Source organism: Chiloscyllium plagiosum, unplaced genomic scaffold (genome assembly GCF_037043375.1).
Source record: "Chiloscyllium plagiosum isolate Xiang-an unplaced genomic scaffold, Cpla_swu_hap1 HiC_scaffold_17, whole genome shotgun sequence".
In the NCBI taxonomy this organism is placed as follows: Eukaryota; Metazoa; Chordata; class Chondrichthyes; order Orectolobiformes; family Hemiscylliidae; genus Chiloscyllium; species Chiloscyllium plagiosum.
The window spans coordinates 58095483-58121403 of NW_028270155.1; the positions used below are offsets into that span (position 1 = coordinate 58095483).

The 25921-nt window shown below is 42.9% G+C and overlaps 1 protein-coding gene across 4 annotated transcripts in view; it reads right to left on the bottom strand.

Annotated features, from left to right (window-relative positions):
- Positions 1-25921, bottom strand: part of slc9a5 (solute carrier family 9 member A5) — a 280610-nt gene that overhangs the window by 135893 nt on the left and 118796 nt on the right. The window lies entirely within an intron of this gene.

Here is a 25921-nt window from a genome sequence, read left to right on the forward strand (position 1 = left end):
CACTGGAAAAGAACAAGGGGAATAGATTCTCTAGAAATAGAGAGGAGGTGAGAGGAAGACAAGAAGACTGTGACGGTGAAGGTTAGTAAATTGTAGCAAATTCTGTATTTATTTTTTAAGCTAACTTAATATTTTGTCATTTTTTAATGGATTAATGGATTTTGAGAGAGAATGAATGAGAAACAGCACATTTCTGGTGCCAGCAATGGCTCAATGGTATCCAGGGACTGTCTTGCTCACTCTGAATATGAAAGACAGTGGGTTCATTTCTTCACAGAAAGTTGGGTATGCCATCTGGGCTGGCACTTCATTGCAGAACTGACAGATGGCTGGACTGATGTAGATATCAATGGGACATTTCTGCTCTGGTTTAATCAAGGTTTTCATGGCATTAGTTAAGAAGAACAGGGAATCCTCCTGGTGTGTCGGCCAATAGTTATCTTTGAACTAATATCACAAAAATAGATTTTGTGTTCATTTATCTCATTGCTCTTTGAAGAAACTTGCCATGTGCCAGCTGCTGTCACATTTACCACAGTGAATACATCTTTTGGAGTACTGTGTGCCTGTGGTAGGAAAGAAATTATTAAACTGGAGAGGGTTTAGAAAAGATTTACCAGGAATGCAGGGTTTGAAATATGAAGTTAGACTGGAAAGGCTGGTAATTTATTCACTGGAGCATAGGAGGTTGAGGCATGACCTTATTGAGGTTTATAAAATCATGAGGGGCATAGATAAGGTGAGGTAGTTCAAAACTAGGGGGTGCATTTTTAAGGTGAGAGGAGAGATATAGAAAGCTCATGAGAGGCAACAATTTTTTTACACACAGAGTGGTCCGTGTGTGGGATGATTTGCCAGAGAAAGTGGTGGATGCAGGTACAGTTAGAAGACATTTGGATAAATTCATGAAACGGTAAGGTTTGGAGGGATATGGGCCAAATGCAAGCAGATGGGACTGGTCTAGTTTGGGAACATGATCAACGTGGACTAGTTGGACCAAAGGGTTTGTTTTCATGTTGTGTGTCTCTATGACACTTCACTGATCATAAAGTACCATGGAATGTGAGGATTCTCGAAAGGGTGCAAAAAGAGATTTACTAGAATGGTTTCAGGATGGAGGGGGCTTTAGCTAAAAGGTTAAGTTAGAGAAGGTGGGATTGTTCTCCTTACAGTAAACAAGATAGAAGGAAAATTTGATAGACATATACAAGATTATGATAGGATTTGCTAAGGTACTAAACAAAACTGTTACCAACTGCTGATGAAACAAGGGCTAGAGGATACAGACGTGAAATATTGGGCAATGATGAGAGAGAGATGCGAGGAAGAACTTTCTTGCACAGTGAGTGATAATGAACTGCCTACAAAAGTAATGGAAGTGGAGATGATAAATGATCTGAACAGAAAATTGAATGGCCATTTTAGAAAAGAAAACTTGCAGATTTGCAAGAGTAAAGGAATGGAATTGCTCTGTAATAAGACAGTGTGGGCTTGATGGGCTGAATGGCCTTTTTATGCTCTCATGAGATTATGACTCCATGAAAGCTGCTATATAAATGCAAGTGCATTTTCTATCAGGAACTGGACTTTTTTATGTTATGGTATAGCATATTCTTGTACAATGGGCACAGTTAAGATGCAAAACATTCTACACACAAGTCTTTCAACTATACAGATAAGGTCTTGGAAGTTAGAAATGATAACAATCTCTATTCACAAGGAAATGGTAACTCATAACCTTGACATTTGATAGCTATCAAGTTAGCCTCACTTGCAGACTCATACAATGTGGATTATGTATCAAGATAAGGTTTGTGTGAAACACGTTGCTGGGCACTGAATGTTGCTCAGGTAACATAGAGGTTTTTCATCACACACTCTTCCTTTAAACACACCTCAGTCGAGGAAAGAAAAACTTCCACTTTTCTTTATAGTTTTATGGCTCTGATGTGTTATCAGCTTCAGCAGACTCAACTGAGCTTTTATGGAAGGATGAAAGTAAAATTAACTTGAATAAAAAAACAGATGAAGAGGAAAGGAAAAACACGGTGGGCAGAAAATAAAGTCTTTTTCAACTCTACTTTAATTATTTTGGAATATCGAAAGCACTGTAATTAAATAGCTCATATTTGAGTGAGAACACCCACTTCGCTAGATGATTCACTCAGACATCACACTGGGTTCTGGTAGCTCTATTCTCAAGCCATGTTTGAAGTGACATTTTAATATTGGCCTATAACTCTTTTATTATTTTGAAGGAACGTCGTCTTAGAAACAGAATTTTGTGTCAAACTTGCATGTCTTTTTGATATTCTGACAATGTTAATTGCCAACCTGATAATATTGCTATATTATTGATTGTATCTGCCATACAAATTCATACAGTTGGCTGAAACTGCTACAAAAGACAAGCAGAGCTGGTGCTTCTGAACGCTAAGGGGTGACACCTGCTGGAAAATGAGAAACGTGAAAGCAGACACAGGGTTAGCGATATGTCTCTTATCTTGATTTATTTTTTCCAATTAAACTGTTCAGAGATATCATTACACACCTCAGAAGCAGGTAGGTCTGGAACCTGGGCCTCCTGGTCCAAAGGCCTTATCACTGCACAACAAGAGTCCATCTCTCTTACTGTAAATTTTTTTTAAAAATATGTTTCATTTAATCTATTTTTCTGTACAACCTGTTTAGAGATATTATTGCAGACCTCTGGAGCATGTGAACTTGAACCTAGGCCTCAGGGTTAGGGACACTACCACCATGCTACAAGAGAGCCCTTACCTCCTTTACTCTAAACTCAAATTATTTGTCAACATCACCTGACTCCATTAGAGGATTATGCTGACATAAGGTAAGGTGACATAAGCTAGGCTGCAATGTCTGGAACCTGAAATATCACACATTCAGGTGTTGTAGGGAGCCAAATATAGTACAGACCCAAGGAAACAGATTTACTTTAACCCACATGTTCTTCCAGGAAAAGCATCCTTCCATATATTGAATATTCAATGTCCCACAAGTTTAACGACAGACATGTGACTATGTGGGATTTTGCACAATGTTACACAATCCTGAGACGCCACTTTGTAACAAGACATCATTTTTCACATTTGAGTAATTGTATAGTTAGAATGAGGTGATAGATACGGTGATGCTTCCTCCTACAAACTATTCCTTTCACAAATTCCAAAGTTAAGGCCTTCACAAGAACAACAGTAAAAATGTAGATGACAGTAACTCCATTCCTTTCGTTAGTGAGAAACAGAGCATCAAAGCATTGTGTGTCAGAAATTGTGAAACCGAAAGAAATTAAACATCATCATTTCCAAACTTAATATCTGTATTTCTTTTAATCCAAGAAGGACGTGAAGCCTCATTTCATGTCTCATCTGGATGATAACAGTTTCAACGTCACAGCCCAGTCCATCACACAAACCAGCCTTCCACCCATTGACTCCACCTATACTTCCTGCTGCCTCAGGAAAGCAACCAAAATAATCAAAGATCCCTCCCATCCCAATTATACTCTCTCCCACCCTCTTCCACCGAGCAGAAGATATAAAAATTTGAATACACTTGCAAATAGATTCAAGAGCACCTTCCCCACTGTTATCACACTTTTGAACATACTTCTCAAATTCTAACTCTGTGCAGTTGTATCACTGTATTCTGCGCACTGTTCAGTGATTCTGATGCACGTTGTTTAGTACAATCTGACTGTATAGCACACAAAACAACACTGTATTTTGGTAGATGTGACAGCAATAAAATCAATCAATTAATCAACTTCCCAGTGTCCCAGTAAAAGGCTCCCCAAAATTATATGCTCAGGTACTGGATTGAAAATTGAACTCACAATCTCCAAACTTGTGAGCATGGTGCCACCAATAGAGCCATGCTGACAGCAAAAGAGCAATTTTAACATGATCTGCCAGGCAGAAAGCCTATGGAATAAGGCAGAACACTGATTTTACACTCCACCCAACAATATTTTGCATAGACTTCAACAGGTGGAAAACTAGAGTTGTATCTGAATTTTGAAAGTTACTTGGTGGGCAGGTTAGGTTAAAATTGTTTCCAATAACCTTATTTTAAGTTTTAATGATGTTTCACGCCTGCAGCATCAAGTCAAATACAGATTAGAAAAAAAACTGGAAAATATTAACGATTGTCATTTTACCTCTCTGTAGACAAGCCGACCGGAACTTTCAAATGCTTTGAGTTTAAAACAAGAAAGAACAGATATTTTATGCTTAATGAATCACAACACTGACTATATGTGACTAAAGAGGTCACCCACTTTTCTGCCATCTTGCAAGTTTAATTTGTCCAATACCTTCATTCTTTCAATGAGTGGCAATAGACACTTACATATATATAACATTGTGCGATGTTTCCAAAAATAAACAACATAATTCTCTAAGCCTATTTGTGCATTTAAAAAAAATTTTTCAGAGTTGTTGGTGTTTTGTTTGAGGTAGCTTACCATACCCTTTGTCACATTTTGCATTGCTTCATGGAGTGAATAGCTATTGTAATGGTGAACCCGATACCTGTTCCTGTGACAAGCAGCAAAACCTTATATCTAAATCAACCTGTCGGGACAACTTCCCGAGCAGGTGGGACTTGAACCCAAACCTTCTAGAACATAGAACATAGAACAATACAGCACAGTACAGACCCTTCAGCCCTCGATGTTGCGTCAATCTGTGCAACCAATCTGAAGCCCGTCTAACCTACACTATTCCATTATCATCCATATGTTTATCCAATAACCATTTAAATGCCCTTAAAGTTGGTGAGTCTACTATTGTTGCAGGCAGTGCGTTCCACGTCCCTACTACTCTCTGAGTAAAGAAACTATCTCTGACATCTGTCCTATATCTATCACCCTTCAGTTTAAAGCTATGTCCCCTCATTTGAGCCATCACCACCCGAGGAAAAAGGCTCTCACTGTCCATCCTATCTAATCCTCTGATCATCTTGTATGTCTCTATTAAGGTACCTCTTGATGTTCTCGCTAATGAAACAGCCTCAAGTCCCTCAGCCTTTCCTCATAAGACCTTCCCTCCTTACCAGTCAACATCCTAGTAAATCTCCTCTGCACCCTTTCCAATACTCGCACATCCTTCCTATAATGCTGTGACCAGAACTTTGTGCAATACTCCAAGTGTGGCTATATCAGAGTTTTGTACAGCTGCAACATGACCTCATGGCTCAGAAATTCAATTCTTCTACCAATAAAATCTAACACACCGGATGCCTTCTTAACAACCCTATCAACCTGGGTGGCAACTTTCGGGAATCTATGTACATGGACACCGATCTCTCTGCTCATCTACACTACCAAGAATCTTACCATTAGCCCAGCACTCTTTCGGTCCAGTACTACTTCCAAAGTGTATCAGCTCACACTTTTCCGCATTGAACTCTATCTGCCACCTCTCAGCCCAGCTCTGGCCCAGATGTAGAGGTGCTGCCAACAGTATACAATTGACTATAACTTGGAATCCAATCTGTTTTCAATGTTTAGGAATGCTACTTAAAATCCAAAACAGGAAATTAAGGTTTTTAAAAAATTAATCAGGGCTTAAAGAAATGCCTGCGATGTATTCTCAGCAGAGATCATGGTTACAGTGGTGCGGGACTGCCTCAATGACTAGTACCTGCCTGTGTCATAGAATCCCTGCACCAAAGATAGAGGCCACTGACCTGTCAAGTCTGTACCAACTGCCACTGTATCCCAGGAGCCCACATTTACCATAGTTAACCCACCTAGCCTGCACATCATGGGCAATTTAGCATGGCCAATCCACCAAACCTACACAGCTTTGGACTGTGGGAGAAAATTGGTGCAGCCCAGGAGAACATGCGAACTTCACACAGTCAGTTCCCATGGCTGAAACTGAACCCAATCCCTTGTGCTATGAGGCAGCAAAGCTAACCACTGTGCCACCATGCTCTTTTCTAAACGATGTTATCTTCCACAATGGAGTCATAGAGTCATGGGGATGTACAACATAGAAACAGACCCTTCGGTCCAACCCGTCCATGCCGACCAGATATCCCAACCCAATCTAGTCCCACCTGCCAGTACCCGGCGCATATCCCTCCAAACCCTTCCTATTCATATACCCATCCAGATGCCTTTTATTTTAAAACATAGTTTATTCTGGCATGCTTCCATGTTATTTAGATAATGCCATCAATACCACAAATTTGATCATAATTAAAACCTTTGCGTTTCATACTTTAAGTGGGCCCAAATTGACATTTTAAGGAAAGGGAAATAGACGGTGAGCAACATCAGAGATGGATACACAGCAATGTCGAGATTAATTAGTGTAGTGCAATAAAAATAGGCACAATTCTTTACCATGGTAACAAGTTTGCGTTAAGAGGATTTATGTGTCACACATCAGCACGGAATATATCAAGCCACAGCTCCCCACAGAAAAAATCCTTTTAATGTCAAGAGTTAGCATATAAATGTAGAAATCATACTTAGGGATTCTTAACACCACTCAATTATTTAAAGATGAAGACTTAACAGTGCAGTATTAACCCCGTGGGTACCTGAGAACATGTTTGTTCTTTTGGGTACTATTAGCAGGGTATTGTTGATTTGGACATGTTTTCTGTGTCACAGATCTGACTATTCAAGACTTCTGGCTTCCTCAGGTGGGCAAGGGGGTGGGGGGAGGGACAAACAGAACAAAATAAGACTTAAGCAATGAAAACACTTCAGTAAAAATATATCTGCAATAAGAGCAGAAAGGAGAAGAACATGAGTTCTAGCTGTGAAAAAACAAGTTTGGTGGAACGGACAAGTTAATTAGAAGACAAAGGGCTGTGGTTTATGGGGAGTAATATTCCTCACCCATCTGTCTACACTAACCATATTATGGTGTGATTTTCAGGTCAACTGGCTTGTTAACAAGTCATTTACCCATTAATTATTTTCCTTTCAATGTTGGACAGGCTGGTGACTTTAAAACTCCTGGAAGCGACGACTTACCTGTCGAGCTCTATTCCGCTCTGTGGGACTTGATTGGCCAGGACCTGCTGGAGGTGTATGTCAGTATGCTTCGGGCAGGTACCATGAGTGAATCCATGAGGAAAGGCATCATCACCCTCATCTACAAGCGGAAGGGTGAGAGGGAGGAACTCAAAAATTGGAGACCAATCTCACTGTTGAATGCGGATTACAAAATTCTGTCAAAGGTAGTCGCCAACCGGGTCAGGTCTGCTCTGGGGTCGGTGATTCACCCTGACCAAACCTGTGCTGTACCGGGCAGGAAGATCGCTGAGAGTCTCGCACTCCTCAGGGATACGATCGCCTACGTGCAGGACAGAGGGTTGGACACCTGCCTGATCAGCCTGGACCAGGAGAAAGCCTTTGACAGGATATCACACGCGTATATGAGACAGGTTCTCTCCAAAATGGGTTTCCCTGTACATGGACGATGTCGTCGTTGTCTGCTCGATTCCACTGTCTGTGTGCAGACTCATGTGCATATGTGACCAATTCGAACGGGCCTCGGGGGCCAAGGTAAACCGAGGCAAGAGCAAAGCCATGCTCTTTGGGAACTGGGCCGACCAATCCTTGATCCCCTTCACCATCAGGACTGACCACCTGAAGGTGCTGGGAATTTGGCTCGGGGGGGTTGGGGCATGCGCCAAGTCTTGGGAGGAGCGTATCAGCAAAGTGAGGCAGAAACTGGGCAGATGGAAACTACGGTCGCTCTCCATCGCGGGAAAAATCCTGGTCATTAGGTGTGAGGCACTGTCATTGCTGTTATACGTGGCACAGGTCTGGCCTATTCCCAGAACCTGTGCCGCTGCAGTCACCCGGGCCATCTTCCAATTTATATGGAGGTCAAAGATGGACCAGGTCCGAAGGGACTCGCTGTACAAAGATCTGGGCAATAGGGGAAAAACACACCAAATGCCACCCTCACCCTGATGGCCACCTTTGTGTGTGGCTGCATCAAACTGTGCGTGGATCCCCGGTACGCAAACACCAAGTGTCACGACGTACTGAGGTTCTACCTGTCCCCGGTGTTGCGAAGGATGGGCCTGGCCTCGCTGCCGCGGAACGCTCCGAGTAGTTGGACCGTTCCGTATCACCTGTCCTTGGTGGAGAAGTTTATGAAGAAAAACATCTTTGACCACAAGTCCATCAGGAAGTGATCAGCACGTAGTGTCCTTGAGACCCTTCAGGAAAAGGAGAGGGTGGATCCTATCGAGTGATTCCCTGAGCAGACTGTCAAAGCCATTTAGTAGAATGTCTCATCACCAGAACTTTCCAAATAGCACCAAGATATGGCTTGGCTGGTGGTGAGAAGGGCTCTGCCTGTGAGATCCTTTATGCACGCCCGGACTCTCAGCCGCACCGCACGCTGCCCTCGAAGCGGCTGCGGGGGGAACGAGACTGTCACATACCTCCTTCTGGAATGTGCCTACGCAGAGGAAGTCTGGAGAGGAATGCAGTGATGTTTGTCGAGGTTAGTCCCGAGCAGCGCCGTGACGTGGGACTCCGTGCTCTACGGCCTGTTCCCCGTGACGCACACTGAGACGAACATCAACTGTGTCTGGAGGATCATCAACTCGATGAAAGACGCTCTCTGGGCGGTCCGAAACCTGTTGATCTTCCAGCTGAAGGAGTTGACCCCGACTGAGTGTTGCAGACTGGCACATTCCAAGGTCCAGGACTACCTGTTGAGGGACGCGCTGAAGCTTGGGGCAGCTGCCGCCAAGGCGCGGTGGGGAGAGACCACCGTGTAACATCTGCCTGCCTAAGAACAACAGGGGGCCCACACAGTCATTTGGGCTCTGCTGAGCCTCAGCTAAATATATGGATATATGATTGATAAACGTACAGACCCGTATATACAAATGATAAATTCTGATCTCTGTATGTAAATGTTTACGTATGTATGGCATGACCAACTGTACAGACCATCAAATTATTTTATGAATAAAGTATATTTTTGAAATAAAAAAAGGTGACTTTGTGCAATCCACCTTTATGGGAACCAGCTTGGGATGGGCAGAAAGTGGGCTATCTATCCATCATAGTTTGTGCTCCTGTCACTGGGCTGTAAAATTCAGTCTGGTTAAAGAGAAGATAAAAAGATTAGGAGGAACAAATGACCACAATGCTGGCTGTCTTAAAGGTCAATGTTTAATGGTTTCAGCGAGTTTTGATTATTTCAGATATAGTTTCAGATTATTGCAGTTATAATCTTTTCCTGATTTTTGACAGCCTTCTCCAACACTGGAGTCAGTAAGGACTGTAGTTGCTGGAAGCCAGAGTCAATAGGTATGGAGCTGGAGAAGCACAGCAGCTCAGGCAGCATTGGAGGAGCAGGGAAGTTGACATTTTGGGCCGAGACCCTTCAACAAGACTAGGGAGGAGGAAGGGAGCACAGAAATAAATAGGGGCTTGGGGCTCACAGAAGGGTAGGTGGGATAGTGATAGGTGGATGCCGGAAGGGAGTAATTATGATTGTTCGTGAGGACAGATAGGTGAATGGGAAGATAATAGTTAGGTTAGGTCAGGGAGGCAGGGAGGAGAGGGAGGCCTGGACATGGGATGAGGCTGGGGGCGGGGAGATTTTGAGGCTGGTGAACTCATATTGAGGCCATTAGGCTGTAAGCCCCTGAGGTGAAATCTAAAGTGATGTTCCTCCAGTTTGCATGTGGCCTCACTTTGACAGTGAAGGAATTCCGGGATGGACATATCGCCAGGAGAGCGGGAGGGGGAGTTGAAATGGATGGCAACTGATGCATGCGGAGTGTAGGTGTTCCACTAATCGGTCTCCGATTCTGTACTTTGTCTCTCCGATGTTGAGGAGACCACATCGGGAACAGCAGATGCAATAGGTCAGGTTGGAAGTTGTGCAGGTGAATCTCTGCCGGACCTGGAAGGATTGTTTAGGGCCTTGATGGAGATGAGAAGGGAGGTGAGGGGGAAGGGTTTTGCACTTCTTGCGGTTGCAGGGAAAGGTTGGTGGGGAGCGTAGACAAGGGAGTTGCAGAGTGAACAATCCAAATGGAAAGCAGATAGGGGTGGAGAAGGAAATACCTTTCTGGTGGTGGGGTCTGATTTCAGGTGGCAGAAATTCATGTGTCAAATTTGGAGGTTGGTGAGGTGGTGTGTGAGGACCAGGTGGACTCTATCCTTATTGTTGTTGGGGGGAGGGGGTTTGAGGGCAGAAGTGCAGGAAAAGGGCAGATGTGGGTGAGGGCATCATTGATCATGGAGGAGAGGAAATTATGGTCACTAAAGTAGGAGGAAATCTGGGATGTCCTGGGGAGTCCTACATTCACACACACTCCTACAGACACACATTCCCACACTCACCCTCTCACAGACTTAGACCCCTTTACACTCACACACACATATACACTCTCTCTCACAGACACTCACAACCCCCCACCCCAGACAGACACACACACACACAAAATCCCACATGCACACATACATATATATGTTTGTGGGGTGAATTTGTACTTGCACAGTTACATTGTACTTTGCTCAAAATCTGCATGGATCCATGTAAGACTGTTAACTCGTTTGTTTAGATTAGAATCAGTCTAAACATTATGGCACAGACAACAGCACACAGGGGGCTAACACCTTCAACACATTATCTATGCTGACACCAGTTGTTAAAGTTAATCTGAGAATGTAACTTTTTAAAAAGGTTTTGTGATTTACATATGAAAGAAGTGAAACTAACATGGTCATTCCAACAGATGACAGACTTAACAAACAATCAAGATATTTTTCAATGTATAATTTCAGTTACATCACACTGTAAACTTTTGATATAAATTCTGTGTCTTACAATTATATACTCCACAACCACCTGATGAAGGAGCAGCGCTTTGAAAGTTCGTGCTTCCAATTAAACCTGTTGGATTGTAAATCACCTGTTGTGTGATTTTTAACTGTGTACACTCCAGTTGAACACCAGCGTCTCCAAATCATGGTTAAAGACTAACTTCTACAATGAAGAAGGAATATGGGACTATCAATCCTTGACAAAATCATTAAAAACTGAAGGTTCCAACATGCAATTGCCAGATAATGAAAACTGGAAACTAACAAGGAAACCAACAATCTAACTAACCCTTTATGATTGCAGTTTAAAGCTTCATCTTATGGATCAAAGAAAGTAAACCTCTGGGAGTTACAGTTTGGGTAGTCATTGTGCTAAAAAGGCAGGCAAGGTAACATTTCTACTAAAGTTTCTTATTGGCTAACAGAGTATCAAAGGGACAGCAATTCTTTACTCCCATAACAGAATATTTTCACCAGAATTCTCGATACCAAATGCATTTTCTTTAATTAAAAAAGACTCCTAGATGTAGCTGCAGTGAAACCATTTCTGGTTTTCTTCCCGCAACCAATGTGCTCTGCTTTTCAATTAGTGAAACTACTGAATTAATTAACTAATATCATTAGTACAAGTGTGTCCTCACTTTACAAATAATTTATTCCTTCAACATATCACAAATATAATTTAAGTACTTGTCAGAAGTTAGCCACATTACAATAAAATAGTCAGAATATAAGAACGTTGTCAGCATGTCACGGAAAGATTGCACTTTTTAAAACATATCTTTCTCTGTATTATCATTACTTGTGCATAAGTGGATTGTGATTAACCTTTTCCCTTTTGTTTTACACAGTGGGGTATATTTGTTGGTGAATGCTGAGAGTAAATTCCAGAGGGCTGTAGTATACTAATAGGTGGAGAGTGTGGTGCTGGAAAAGCACAGCAGGTCATGCAGCATCTGAGGAGCAGAAGAATCGACATTTCGGGTAAAAGCCCTTCATCAGGAATGAGGCTGGGAGCCTTGGGTGTGGAGAGATAAATGGGAGGGAAGTGGGGCTGGGGGGGAGGTAGCTGAGAGTGTGATAGGTGGATGGAGGTGGGGGTAAAGGTGAAAGGTCTGAGAGGAGGGAGGAGCGGGTAGGTGGGAAGGAAGATGGACAGATGGGACGGGTCATGCGGAAGGTTCTGAGCTGGAAGGTTGGAACTGGGGTAGAGTGGGTGGAGGGGAAATGAGGAAAATGGTGAAATCCACATTAATGCCATGGGTTGGAGGGTCCCGAGGCAGAAGATGAGGCACTCTTCCTCCAGGCATTGGGTGGTAAGGGAGTGGTGATAGAGGAGGCCCAGGACTGACATGTCCTCGGCAGAGTGGGAGGGGGAGTTAAAGTGTTTGGCCATGGGGAGGTGGTGTTGACTGGTGCCGATGTCCCAGAGATGTTCTCTGAAGCACCCCTGAGGTTCCCAGCCTCATTCCTGATAAAGTGCTTTTGCCCGAAATGTCAATTCTCCTGCTCCTCAGATGCTGCCTGACCTGCTGTGCTTTTCCAGCAATACACTCTCCGCCTACTAGTATACTACAGCCCTCTGGAGTTTACTTTATGTCTCCTCAGTTCAATCTACTCCTAAGGTAAGATTCTTTATTTAAAACCGCTTGACTGTGGACACTTTAGTTCTTTGCTCCAATTACTTTTTCAATGTTATCCAACTAACTTGTCAATTGCTTTCTTAGTCATAAGACTCTGTGAGGGTCATTATAGATTTATTCCTCTAACTGCAAGATACAGACAATCTTTCTGATACTTTTCAGAGAATCACAGAGCAAAAGGAGGTCACTTGACCTATGTTGCTTGCATTAGCCTCAGATTCATTTCATGCCAATTTCCCACCTTCTTCCTGCAACCTTGCACATTGGTCCTTTTCAAAAAACAGTTTAGAGTCATAGAGTCATAGAGATGTACAGCATGGAAACAGACTCTTCGGTCCAATCTGTCCATGCCGACCAGAAATCCCAACCCAATCTAGTCCCACCTGCCAGCACCCAGCCCATGTCCCTCCAAACCCTTCCTATTCATATACCCATCCAAATGCCTCTTAACTGTTGCAATTGTACCAGCCTCCACCACATCCTCTGGCAGCTCATTCCATACACGTACCACCCTCTGCGTGAAAACGTTGCCCCTTAGGTCTCTTTTATATCTTTCCCCTCTCACCCTAAACCTATGCCCTCTAGTTCTGGACTCCCCGACCCCCAGGAAGAGACTTTGTCTATTTATCCTATCCATGCTCCTCATAATTTTTTAAACCTCTATAAGGTCACCCTCAGCCTCCAGCGCTCCAGTGAAACAGCCCCAGCCTGTTCAGCCTCTCCCTGTAGCTCAGATCCTCCAACCCTGGCAACATCCTTGTAAATCTTTTCTGAACCCTTTCAAGTTTCACAACATCTTTCCGATAGGAAGGAGACCAGAACTGCACGCAATATTCAAACAGTGGCCTAACCAATGTCCTGTACAACCGCAACATGACCTCCCAACTCCTGTACTCAATACTCTGACCAATAAAGGAAAGCATACCAAACGCCTTCTTCACTATCCTATCTACCAGCGACTCCACTTTCAAGGAGCTATGAACCTGCACTCCAAGGTCTCTTTGTTCAGCAACACTCCCTGGGACCTTACCATTAAGTGTATAAGTCCTGCTCTGATTTGCTTTCCCAAAATGCAGCACTTCGCAATTATCTGAATTAAACTCCATCTCCCACTTCTCAGCCCATTGGCCTCTCTGGTCCAGATCCTGTAGTAATCTGAAGTAACCCTCTTCGCTGTCCATTACACCGCCAACTTTGGTGTCATCTGCAAACTTACTAACTGTACCTCTTATGCTCGCATCCAAATCATTTATGTAAATGACAAAAAGTAGAGGGCCCAGCACCGATCCTTGTGGCATTCCACTGGTCACAGGCCTCCAGTCAGAAAAACAACCCTCCACCACCACCCTCTGTCTTCTACCTTTGAGCCAGTTCTGTATCCAAATGGCTAGTTCTCCCTGTATTCCATGAGATCTAAGCTTAAGTCACTTTTGAATGCCTTGATTGGACCTGCCTCCTCTACAATCCTTCCAAGAGGTATGTATAGCACTGGCTAGACCAGAATTTACTGTCCATCCCTAAAACCTGTTTGTAGATTTTCTTTTGATTCTGAGAGGTACAGAAATGATTTACATCACTCATGTCTGCAACTGCCCTTTCTCAAGACTTTCTGAAGCAATTTTTCTTTGTTTGCAAAGCTTGCTCCAGCTTTCTTTTATGGGAAAATTCCCGAGATAATGGAAGCAAAGGGAGGACTGTCTGTGAAATAAAGATTGTGTTTGCTGCCAAACCGACTGCAGGAGGTGCACTCACCTCACGCGCAGTCACAGTGTCTAGTGAGGTCACTACCACAAGGAGCTCTCTGCAACAAGGAACACTGAAAATGGACAAAATTTAACTCTCATGCTGCAGACTGTTTAAAACATAAATGTACATTTAAAGGACAAGCTTCAGCCATGGATGTGTTCAGATTTTATGGCCTACAGTAAGCAAGGCAGTGAGCAAGGCATTGAGGGAAGTGGCGAGGACTGAAGAGTGAGAGAGCAGAATATGTTTTGAGAACGCGTCAGCCACCATTTAAATATTTATACCTCTCTCTGATCTTACAAGATAAATACAGATTAACTTTTAACTGTAATTAACTTCAAGCTTATTTGAATTACGCTCAGGGCTGATTATCAGTTGTGCCAGATGTGCCCATTTATCTACAATATTACATTTAACCTTCTAACCTACAATGCAAAAATTATATTATAAAACACACAAGTTATGAACTAAATATTTTTGGCAATATGTCGCACATTCTTCCAGTTGGGTAACTATCCCAGAAAGGGAGTTCCCTATGATTTTCTTTTGAGAAGGGATGCCAGATAATTCCAGTTTGTGTGTTCATATGTTACTGTGCTTATTTGGAAAATATTGAATTTTATTCAAACATGGCTGTAAATTCTTCTGTTGGACATGCTTATTTTGTGGCTTGTTAAATTAAGGTTTTCATATTAAGTATTTGCTTGCTTCACTAAACCAGTATTCATTTTGGCATTTACATTATATAATGTTATTTACATACAAGTTGCACTCTGTGGCACTAATTGAAAAATCAGATTCCATGTCCCCTCATCCACATCAGAATAACCATCTGATTCTCTCTATCTTATATACTTATTCAGATACCCCAGTGTTGTATGCCTTGTGGTAGTAAGTTTCTCATTGAAACCACTTCCTGGTTAAAGGTATTTTTTCTGAATTCCTTCCGGGATTTATTAGTGACAGTCTTGCATGTACGTCACCTTAGTTTTGGACATCACTGGACGTACAAATATCGTTTCCATGTCTACCTTCAGAATTTCGAAGACCTCTGCTTGTGTCAGCTCCAGGCTTCCCTTTACTAAACCAAAAAGAGTGCCAGCCCATTCAGCTATTCGTGACAACCCTAGTAATCATAACAACATAAGAACTAGGAGCAGGAGTTGGCAATTCAGCTACTGGAGCCTGCTCCACCATTTAATATGATCATAGCTGGTCTCATCTTGGCAGCAACTCCATTATTCTTATCAGTCTTTTCTGCAATTTCTCCAATGCCTCTCAGATTCAGCAAAAGTCTATAAAGAAAATTTGCATCTATGGCTGGATATCAAAAACACAACTGTGCTTTTACATTTAGTCTTTCCACCATGGATACAGGTCTCTGTATGAAGGCATTTTCAGCTAATTCACCCTTATGTGAGGAATTGCTTGCAGTGTTCCATGATGCAGAGGTTAAAAACTCTGGGAGAACATCACAAATACTATCTCATACATACTTTGTCTGAAGCAGATCACTCCACCATGTCTCTCTTTATCTTGCCTGTATTTCAGCTCTTCAATTGAAACCTTGTCTCATTTTTTGGATCTTCAATAACAATATTCTCATTTTAGATTAGAATGGCCAAGGTAATAGGGAAAGTTGACACTTGAAGTTCAGACCCTTCATCTGGTCACCTCCATTATCTTTCCATAGGGAAGGACAGCTTGTACAATTGGCCCTAGTTTCTGAGGCATAAACATTCTTCATTCATACAATCCTACCATGACAGCCTTCATTTACTATTCCCTGGAGTATCGCCGAGGTACATGTCAATCCTTGTGTAACATATGTAAGCGTCCTTTGTTCTCTCACCATTACATACCATGTCACGTACACCCAGGAGCCCCTCAGAGTGATTTGCAGGATGTAGTGTCCTCTGTGGGTAAGGTGTTCCCCCCGCAGGATAGGATGAGGCGGAGGTAACTTGTGCTTTTCTGGGCCTGAACTGCTCATGGCCACTATCCTCACTATAGTGATGTCAGGGTGACACATCTACAAGCTGCTGCACCCAATAGCATTGCTGGAGCAGCTTCTATCACAGGGATGAACTCATCAGATTCCTTGTCCATTCGAGAGGTTCATGGAGGCAAATGATGACAACTGAGTGGCCTGAGAAGTGACCCCCTCAGGATTATTTCTTGCCACCTCAGCTCTTTCCTAGTCCTATTGATCAAAGGAGGTGTCCTCATTCCCATCAAATAAAAACTTATTCATCTCAGTCTTGAAAATTTCAATGATCCCAGAGGGAAAAAGATTTCCAGATATTCAGTAGCCTTGTGTGTAAAGTATTCCAAATGGGAGACATGGGTGGCACAGCGGTTAGCACTGATGCCTCACAGTGCCAGAGACCTGGGTTCAATTCCCACCTCAGGCAACTGTCTGTGTGGAGTTTGCACATTCTCCCCATGTCTGAGAGGGTTTCCTCCCACAGTCCAAAGATGCGCAGGTTAGGTGAATTGGCCATGCTAAATTGCCTGTAGTGTTAGGTCTAGGGGAATGGGTCTGGGTGAGTTGCTCTTCGGAGGGTCGGTGTGGACTTGTTGGGCCGAAGGGCCTGTTTCCACACTATAAGTAATCTAATAAGGAAATTATATTTTAAATATTTCCTTTAATTTAAAGTATGTCACAATGTATTGAACATGGAGATGGTGAGATCATACAGAGGTGACCAGCCTATGCCATCTGGTTGTCATGGGGAAGGAGGCCCAGGCAAAACCAAAATCAGGTGACAGGTTTCACACTTTGATGTAAAAGTGGCTTTATGAACAGAGGAGATGGACACAGAGCCCTGGAGAGGAAGGCAGAAACAAGTAAAGACTGAGCTAGGTATTTGTACCTCAGCATCACTTCTCCCCTTGTAAAGAACTGAAGCTGTCACAATTTGGTTTCTTTTTGTGTAGAAGCCCAACTCGTAACTAGCTTCCTAATTAGCACTGCTGGGCCGTTAAAGATCACACAAGACTACATTAACAAGCTTGCGGAATTGGTGTTGAATTGGCAAGTGAACTTGAATGTAGATAAATGGCAAGGTGCAGTTTGATAGGAAAAAAATAAGGAGATCACAAATATCTTTGCATAAAAGTGCACAAAGAAGATAGACAGTAAAGGAATCTTGCTTCTCTTCATGGTAAGGAATTGCATGTGATCCTTAGATTGTGTTTTGCTGCTGAATTAATGTCTGCCAATTTTTGTCCTCCTTTTGTTGCATTTTAAAGATCACTGTCAGTACGTTCTGTGCAACCGCAGCTCAGCATGCCTGTTGCTGTTGCCATTAAGCTGTCAACAGCTAAGTATGCCATTCGACACCTACAATACAGAGATCAATACAAGTGCGTCAAATCTGCAATTAACAGCCATCACATGAAAGGAGGAAATGAAATACCTAGATTCATGATGTAGCATCTCATTCCAGCTGCAGTTCTAATATGGAGAAAGACAGCATCAAGAGTGCAAGAACGTGGAAGGATTGTGTAGGAACAATTCTGTTTTGCCATTTTCACCAGTCTATATGTATCCATCCATGAATAATGTCAATGTTATTTGCAGTTGATTTCAGGTTTTGCATAAGGATACAGCAGCCATATGATATTGGACTTGACTTCAGTTTTAAGCAAGACCTAAAGATAATGAGATATCATTGCAGCTTAATCCTTGAAGTGAGCCAAAAAGAGTTTGGATTCTACACTTAATAGAAAAGTAACCGCCTATGATGATGAAATGGAAAGATTGCATTTGTGTAGAAAGCTGAATTAAAGTAAACAATTTAAAGTCAACCACAAGTCAAATCTAGAATATGGAAGGGCAGAACTGACTGACTGGATGGCCCTTTCTGTGCTGTAGACCACTATGATTCTATTGCTATATGACACCTTCTGGATAAGCATATGTGTAGATATCTAATTAGGAAGTAGGTTTAGCAGTGATGTTCCTATGGATAAGTAAACTATCAATGTGCACCATCTCTGCTTGCACATAAAGAAAAAGCTTTTAGATGAAGTATCAATGCGAGAACTACCTGAGAAGGGCAGGACTGGGTGACAAAATCCTGGAGTCCAGAATGAGGCAGTGATTTAGAAGTGGAATGTGGAACTGGGCAGTAGATTTGACAAAGAGGAAATGGGAAGAGATATTAGCTTGCAATGAAATTTAATTGTTCTATCTCCATGCATAATCATTTATGTTCTTGTGTCAATTTTACTCTCCCTTAATCTGCTAAAATGTGTTCATGGAGGTCTTTCTTAATTCAGAATATACGTCTGACCTATTACAAGACTGGTAACTGGAATATAGAACATAGAACATAGAAGAATACAGCGCAGTACAGGCCCTTCGGCCCTCGATGTTGCGCCGATCCAAGCCCACCTAACCTACACTAGCCCACTATCCTCCATATGCCTATCCAATGCCCGCTTAAATGCCCATAATGAGGGAGAGTCCACCACTGCTACTGGCAGGGCATTCCATGAACTCACGACTCGCTGAGTAAAGAACCTACCCCTAACATCTGTCCTATACCTACCCCCCCTTAATTTAAAGCTATGCCCCCTTGTAATAGCTGACTCCATACGTGGAAAAAGATTCTCACTGTCGACCTTATCTAAACCCCTAATCATCTTATACACCTCTATCAAGTCACCCCTAAACCTTCTTTTCTCCAATGAAAACAACCCCAAGTGCCTCAGCCTTTCCTCATACGATCTTTCTACCATACCAGGCAACATCCTGGTAAACCTCCTCTGCACCCGTTCCAGTGCCTCCACATCCTTCCTATAGTATGGCGACCAAAACTGCACACAATACTCCAGATGCGGCCGCACCAGAGTCTTATACAACTGCAACATGACCTCAGTACTCCGGAACTCAATTCCTCTACCAATAAAAGCCAGTACGCCATATGCCTTCTTCACCGCACTATTTACCTGGGTGGCAACTTTCAAAGATTTGTGTACATGGACACCAAGATCCCTCTGCTCATCCACACTACCAAGTATCCGACCGTTAGCCCAGTACCCCATCTTTTTATTACTCTTACCAAAGTGAATCACCTCACACTTAGCTACATTGAACTCCATTTGCCACCTTTCTGCCCAGTTCTGCAGCTTATCTATATCCCGCTGTAACCTGCCACATCCTTCCTCACTGTCTACAACTCCTCCGACTTTCATATCATCCGCAAACTTACTCACCCAACCTTCTAACCCCTCCTCCAGGTCATTTATAAAAATGACAAACAGCAATGGTCCCAAAACAGATCCTTGCGGAACACCGCTAGTGACGGCACTCCAAGATGAACATTTGCCATCAACTACTACCCTCTGTCTTCTTCCAGCCAGCCAACTCCTAATCCAAACCTCCAACTCACCCTCAATGCCATACCTCCGTATTTTTTGCAGTAGTCTACCATGGGGAACCTTATCAAACGCCTTACTAAAATCCATATCTACCGCTTTCCCCTCGTCCACCTCCTTAGTCACCTTCTCAAAGAATTCAATAAGGTTTGTGAGGCACGACCTGCCCTTCACAAAACCATGCTGACTATCCTTGGTCACATTATTCCTATCCAGATGTTCATAAATCCTATCCCTTACAATTCTCTCTAAGATTTTGCCCACAACAGAAGTGAGACTCACCGGCCTATAGTTACTAGGGTTATCCCTACTCCCCTTCTTGAACAAGGGAACCACATTTGCTAGCCTCCAATCTTCTGGCACTACTCCTGTAGACAACGAGGACATAAAAATCAAGGCCAATGGCTCTGCAATCTCTTCCCTTGCTTCCCAGAGAATCCTAGGATAAATGCCATCAGGCCCAGGGGACGTATCTATTTTCACCCTTTCCAGAATTTCCAACACCTCTTCTCTACATACCTCAAAGCCATCCATTCTACTTAATTGTGACTCAGTACTCACATTGACAACAATGTCCTGTTCCTGATTGAATACTGACGAAAAGTATTCATTCAGTGTCTCCCCAATCTCTTCAGCCTCCACACGCAACTTCCTACTACTATCCTTGACTGGACCTATTCCTACCCTAGTCATTCTTTTATTCCTGACATACCTATAGAAAGCCTTAGGGTTTTCCCTAATCCTACCAACTAAGGACCTTTCATATCCCCTCCTTGCTGCTCTTAGCTCTCTCTTCAGGTCCTTCCTGGCTACCTTATAACTCTCAATCGCCCCAATTGAACCTTCACGCCTCATCTTTACATAGGCCGCCCTCTTCCATTTAACAAGGGATTCCAATTCCTTATTAAATCACGGCTCCCTCACACGACCCTTTCCTCCCTGCCTGACGGACACATACTTATCAAGGACACTCAATAGTTGCTCCTTGAACAAGCTCCACATATCAATTACACCCTTGCCTTGAAGCTTACTTTTCCAGGCCACACATCCTAAGTCATGCCTCACAGCATCATAATTTCCCTGCCCCCATCTATAACTCTTGCCCTGTAGTGCACACTTATCCCTCTCCATCACTAGAGTAAAGGTCACCGAATTGTGGTCACTGTCCCCAAAGTGCTCACCTACCTCTAATTCTAACACCTGGCCTGGTTCATTACCCAGAACCAAATCCAGTATGGCCTCACCTCTTGTTGGCCTATCTACATATTGTGTCAGGAAACCCTCCTGCACACATTGGACAAACACTGATCCATCTAATGAACTTGAGCTATAGCTTTCCCAATTAATATCAGGAAATGATTAAAAGCTCATCCCCAAACAAAGGTTATGCTGATAAATATCAGGAGAACGCTGTGTACACGCGCAGACTTATACTAAGGTATGCACAGGTTGTTTTGATCTCAGCAATCGTCTATTAATAATACAGAAAGTACAACACATTGTGAAATAGGATGGAGATTCTATCCAATTGGTGTGTACTTTATATAAAAACCTACTGGAAACAAAGAGAACTCTACCATTGAACCCTTTCCAAAGATCTGCAAAGAAAATAACTATGACCGACATATAATATGATTTATCTGTATGCATTACAATAGTGCTATAACAAGCATAGAAATCAGAGCAAATATATGAAGAACCTTTTCATAAGCAATACATTTATTATACCAAGCGCAACTACCTTTGGTTTAGTTACCATTTCCTGGAAACCACACTGAAAGCAGATTCCCACTCTTCATTTTTCACTGTTTTCCCATCTTACAAGCACTTAACATACACGGTGTCCATGCCACACAGTCACAATGGTTTTACCAGTGAGAAACACGTTTACAGCTTCTGAAGCAGTGAACACAATTTATGGTTCAAATAGCAGCAAGCACAGCAAAGGGGGCCTAACTAATTTTATTGGGATTAGTTCTAGAACATCTTAAATGCTTTGGTGAATGAACAAGACCGTTAATCAAGACTGCCACTTTATTGTGACTTACAATAATGATCTATCCTCATGACTGCACTATCAGATATCAAATGAACACTCCACATGACCTGCCTTGCTCCACTGGCTACTCCGGATTAAGTCTACAGATTTTGTGGGCAGCTGTCAGGCAGAGATATTTGTCACTGATCTGTCCAGAAAGATGCAGCAATCTCTCTGGCATGGCTTTCCCCTTTCCTGGTGGCAGTGTAAATCTGGCATCAAGTCAAGGCAATGTCTAAATGTGCTGCATCAGTAGTATCAGCAGCCAGATATGCAGCTAAACACATCGAAGTAATTCCAGTCAGTAAACTAGCAAAGTTAAAAGCACTTCAACCATCACTTTCAATTTTAATATTCAGACAGCAAAATGCAATTTTGAATGGATTAACAATCTTAATTTTTTTTAGATTCCCTATAGTGTGGAAACAGGCCCTTTGGCCCAACAAGCCCACACCGACCCTCCGAAGAGCAACCCACCCAGACCCACTTCCCTCTGACTAATACACCTTTCACTAGGGGCAATTTAGCATGGCCAATTCACCTGACCTGCACATCTTTGGACTGTAGGAGGAAACCGGAGCACCCGGAGAAAATCCCCGCAGACATGGGGAGAATGTGCAAACTCCACACAGACAGTCGCCCGAGACAGGAATCGAACCCAGGTCCCTGGTGCTATGAGGCAACAGTGCTAGCCACTAAGCCACCGTACCGCCCCTTGAACAATTTTCAAAATTCTTTTTTCCACTACAGAGAAATTTGTCACTCAATAAATACAAAATTAGCTTCTCAGCCACGTGAGTGTTCTGCAGTAATTGTGAAGTCCATATGCTGTCAACAAAGCACTTACACTTCAATTAACCAGGTGTACTGTTTTTACAAGGATTTTTCTTGAGAGGCTAAAACGATATAATTGAAGTCCTCATTAATTCAATGAGTGTCCATCAATAGTAGTTTTGTAGGTGAATGGAGCTTTAACATTGGACTCTCTGCAGAAGCCTGGAATCCCAGTTAGCAGCTTCTGGATCTCTGCTTGTTCTACCCAGATGTGAACTCCAGATGTTGCTGTTGCTTTCCGTAGATTAACTATGACAAATGGTGATGGTTCTGTCATCATTATCACCAAAAACTCTAGACTGAGGTCAGAGTATTGAGGACAGGAGTTGGGAGGTCATGTTGCGGCTGTACAGGACATTGGTTAGGCCACTGTTTGAATATTGCGTACAATTCTGGTCTCCTTCCTATCAAAAAGATGTTGTGAAACTTGAAAGGGTTCAGAAAAGATTTACAAGGATGTTGCCAGGGTTGGAGGATCTGAGCTACAGGAAGAGGCTGAACAGGCTGGGGCTGTTTTCACTGGAGCTTTGAAGGCTGAGGGGTGACCTTATAGAGGTTTACAAAATTATGAGGGGCATGGATAGGATAAATAGACAAAGTCTCTTCCCTGGGGTCGGGGAGTCCAGAACTAGAGGGCATAGGTTTAGGGTGAGAGGGGAAAGATATAGAAGAGACCTAAGGGGCAACTTTTTCACACAGACGGTGGTACGTGTATGGAATGAGCTGCCAGAGGATGTGGTGGATGCTGGTTCAATTGCAACATTTAAGAGGCATTTGGATGGGTATATGAATAGGAAGGGTTTGGAGGGACATGGGGCGGGTGCTGGCAGGTGGGACTAGATTGGGTTGGGATATCTGGTCGGCATGGATGGGTTGGACTGAAGGGTCTGTTTCCATGCTGTACATCTCTATGACTCTATGATGTCACTTCTGGGTCACAATTTAGGTAAGTGTGCCCCAGATTTTCATTATTCTTTACGTGAAGAAATGCTTCCTGATGTCATCCTTGAGAACGTGACTCTAAAAGAGCTGCTTAGCTATTTCCCCATGTATATTTCTGTACATTTATAACATCTCACACCAGTGAAGGTAGCATTTATTTCTTACAGTGCAACCAGCAGACTTACAATATAGGCTGTTGCCACGACAAAAATGGGAATATAAATTCAAACATTAAGGGAACTGATTGAGTACAATTTAAATGTCTGAGTGTGTCTTAGATATTCTCTTGGGTGCAGTACCACTGGTCAATTCTTGAATGGCCCCCATAATCCATGGTTCAGAACTCTTCCTGTGTGCCAGGTATGACTCCAATCAATGGAGAGTTTTCTCCCAGACTGACTTTAGTTTCAGTTTTGCTCGGACTCCTTGAGGCCACAATTGGTCAAATGGGGTCTTTATGTCAAGAGCCATTCCTCTCACCGTGCCTCTGGAACTTTGCTCTTTGAAGAGGTAGTTGAGCTTAGTATAATAAATGTATTGCTTATGAAAAGGTTCTTCATATATTTGCTCTGATTTCTATGCTTGTTATAGCACTATTGTTTAAAGCAAGAGTGTAATGAGCTCAGGAGCTGAGTGGCCCTGGTGGAACCCAAACAGGACATCACTGAGCTGCTTGATAGCACTTTACTGATGATTGAGAGTTGACTGATGGGATGGTAAATGGCTAAGTTGGATTTGTCCTGCTTTGTGGTTACATAACATATCTGGACAATTTTCCACATTGTCAGGTAGGTGCCATTGTTGTAACTGTACATAACAACAACATGGAGAATTTCTGGAGCACAAGTCATCAGTGCTATTGCTGGAATGTTGTCAGAACCTATAGCCTTTGCAATATCCAGTGCCTCCAGCCACTTCCTGATATCACATACAGTAAAGTGAATTAAACTGATTGAAGACTGTCATTTGTGGTACTGAGGACCACTGGAGGAGGCTGAGATGGATCATCTACTCTGTGCTTCTGGCTGAAGAATGTTGCCAATATTTCTGCCTTGTCTTTTGCATTGAGGTTGTGGGTTCTCCCATTATTGAGGAGGGGGATAGTTGTGGATCCTCCTCCTCTGGTGAGGTGTTTAATTATCCACCACAATTTACGTCTGGATGTGGCAGGACTGCAGAGCTTAGACCTGACCTGTTGGTTATCACTTGCTGTTTGGCATGCAAGTAGTCCTGTTTTGCAGGACACCTCATTTTTAGGTATGCCTGGTGCTGCTCCTAGCTTTCCCTCCAGCACTTTCCACTGAACCAGGGTTGAGCCCCTGACTTGATGGTAATGGTGAGTGGGGTTTATGCCTGGCCAAGAGGTTGCAGATCATACTGGAGTACAATTTAGCTGTTGTTGATGGCCCACAGCGCCTCATGGATGCCCAGTCTTGAGTTTTTAGAACTGTTTGAAGCCTATTCAGTTAGCACAGTGATAGTGCCACACAGTACGATGGAGAGTATTCTCGGTGTGAAGATGGGACGTGATCTCCAGAAGGACTCCTTTTTTATTCCTGATGAAGGGCTTTTGCCCGAAACGTCGATTTTGCCTGTCCTCGGATGCTGCCTGAATTGCTGTGCTCTTCCAGCACTACTGATCCAGAAGAAGGTTTCCAGCATCTGCAGTCATTGTTTTTATCTCCAGAAGGACTGTCTGGTCATCACTCCACACATTTTCAAAAGTCCAGGGAAGTTCTCCACCAATTAACATGATTGAATACTGGGTTCCACCTCATTAATAAAGAATAACTTCTCGTGAATTTTGTTTGACAGTGTTACAACTTAAAAAGAAAAATTCTCATTGGTTCAATCATTTCTAATTAAGTACAGTCTGTGAGGACTTCAGCAACACATCCTGTTGTGAAGTTTAGAATTAGTGTTAGCAGCCTCCCCAGTTCTGTGTTTCACTGCACATTTGAGGACTCCAGATCATTTCTGCCAGTTTTAGAGGAAAAATGACAACAAATACTGAAAGCTTTGTTAACAGCGTGACTGTAAAATCTTGGAAATTCTCCATTCATGCCTCACTCTGGTCTCAGTCACTTACACTGACCCTTCTTTTGTTTCGTTACTTATCTTTTTCCATCTCTCTTCACCTCTCAGCATCCTCCCTTTGGCCATCAAATCTCCTGTCTTCCACCACTTCACAGAAATTCAGACATGTTCCCTCCCCTGTACCTACTTCCCTGCTTGTTTAGAACTTGTTGCATCTGTAACATTTTTCAATTGTAATGAACTGCCTTCAATTCAAAATGTTAAGTCCATTCCCCACTTCATGGGCACTGCCAGACTTGCTGAGATTTTACTTTGCAAATCAATGGAAGTGGCAAAGCAGACAAACTTGCTCATGACATCTTGACAGAGTTGGTGGTAGACTTTGGGGGTCAGGGTGGGTGGTTGGTGGTTGGAAGAATTTTGCTGCAAAGAATAAGGGGA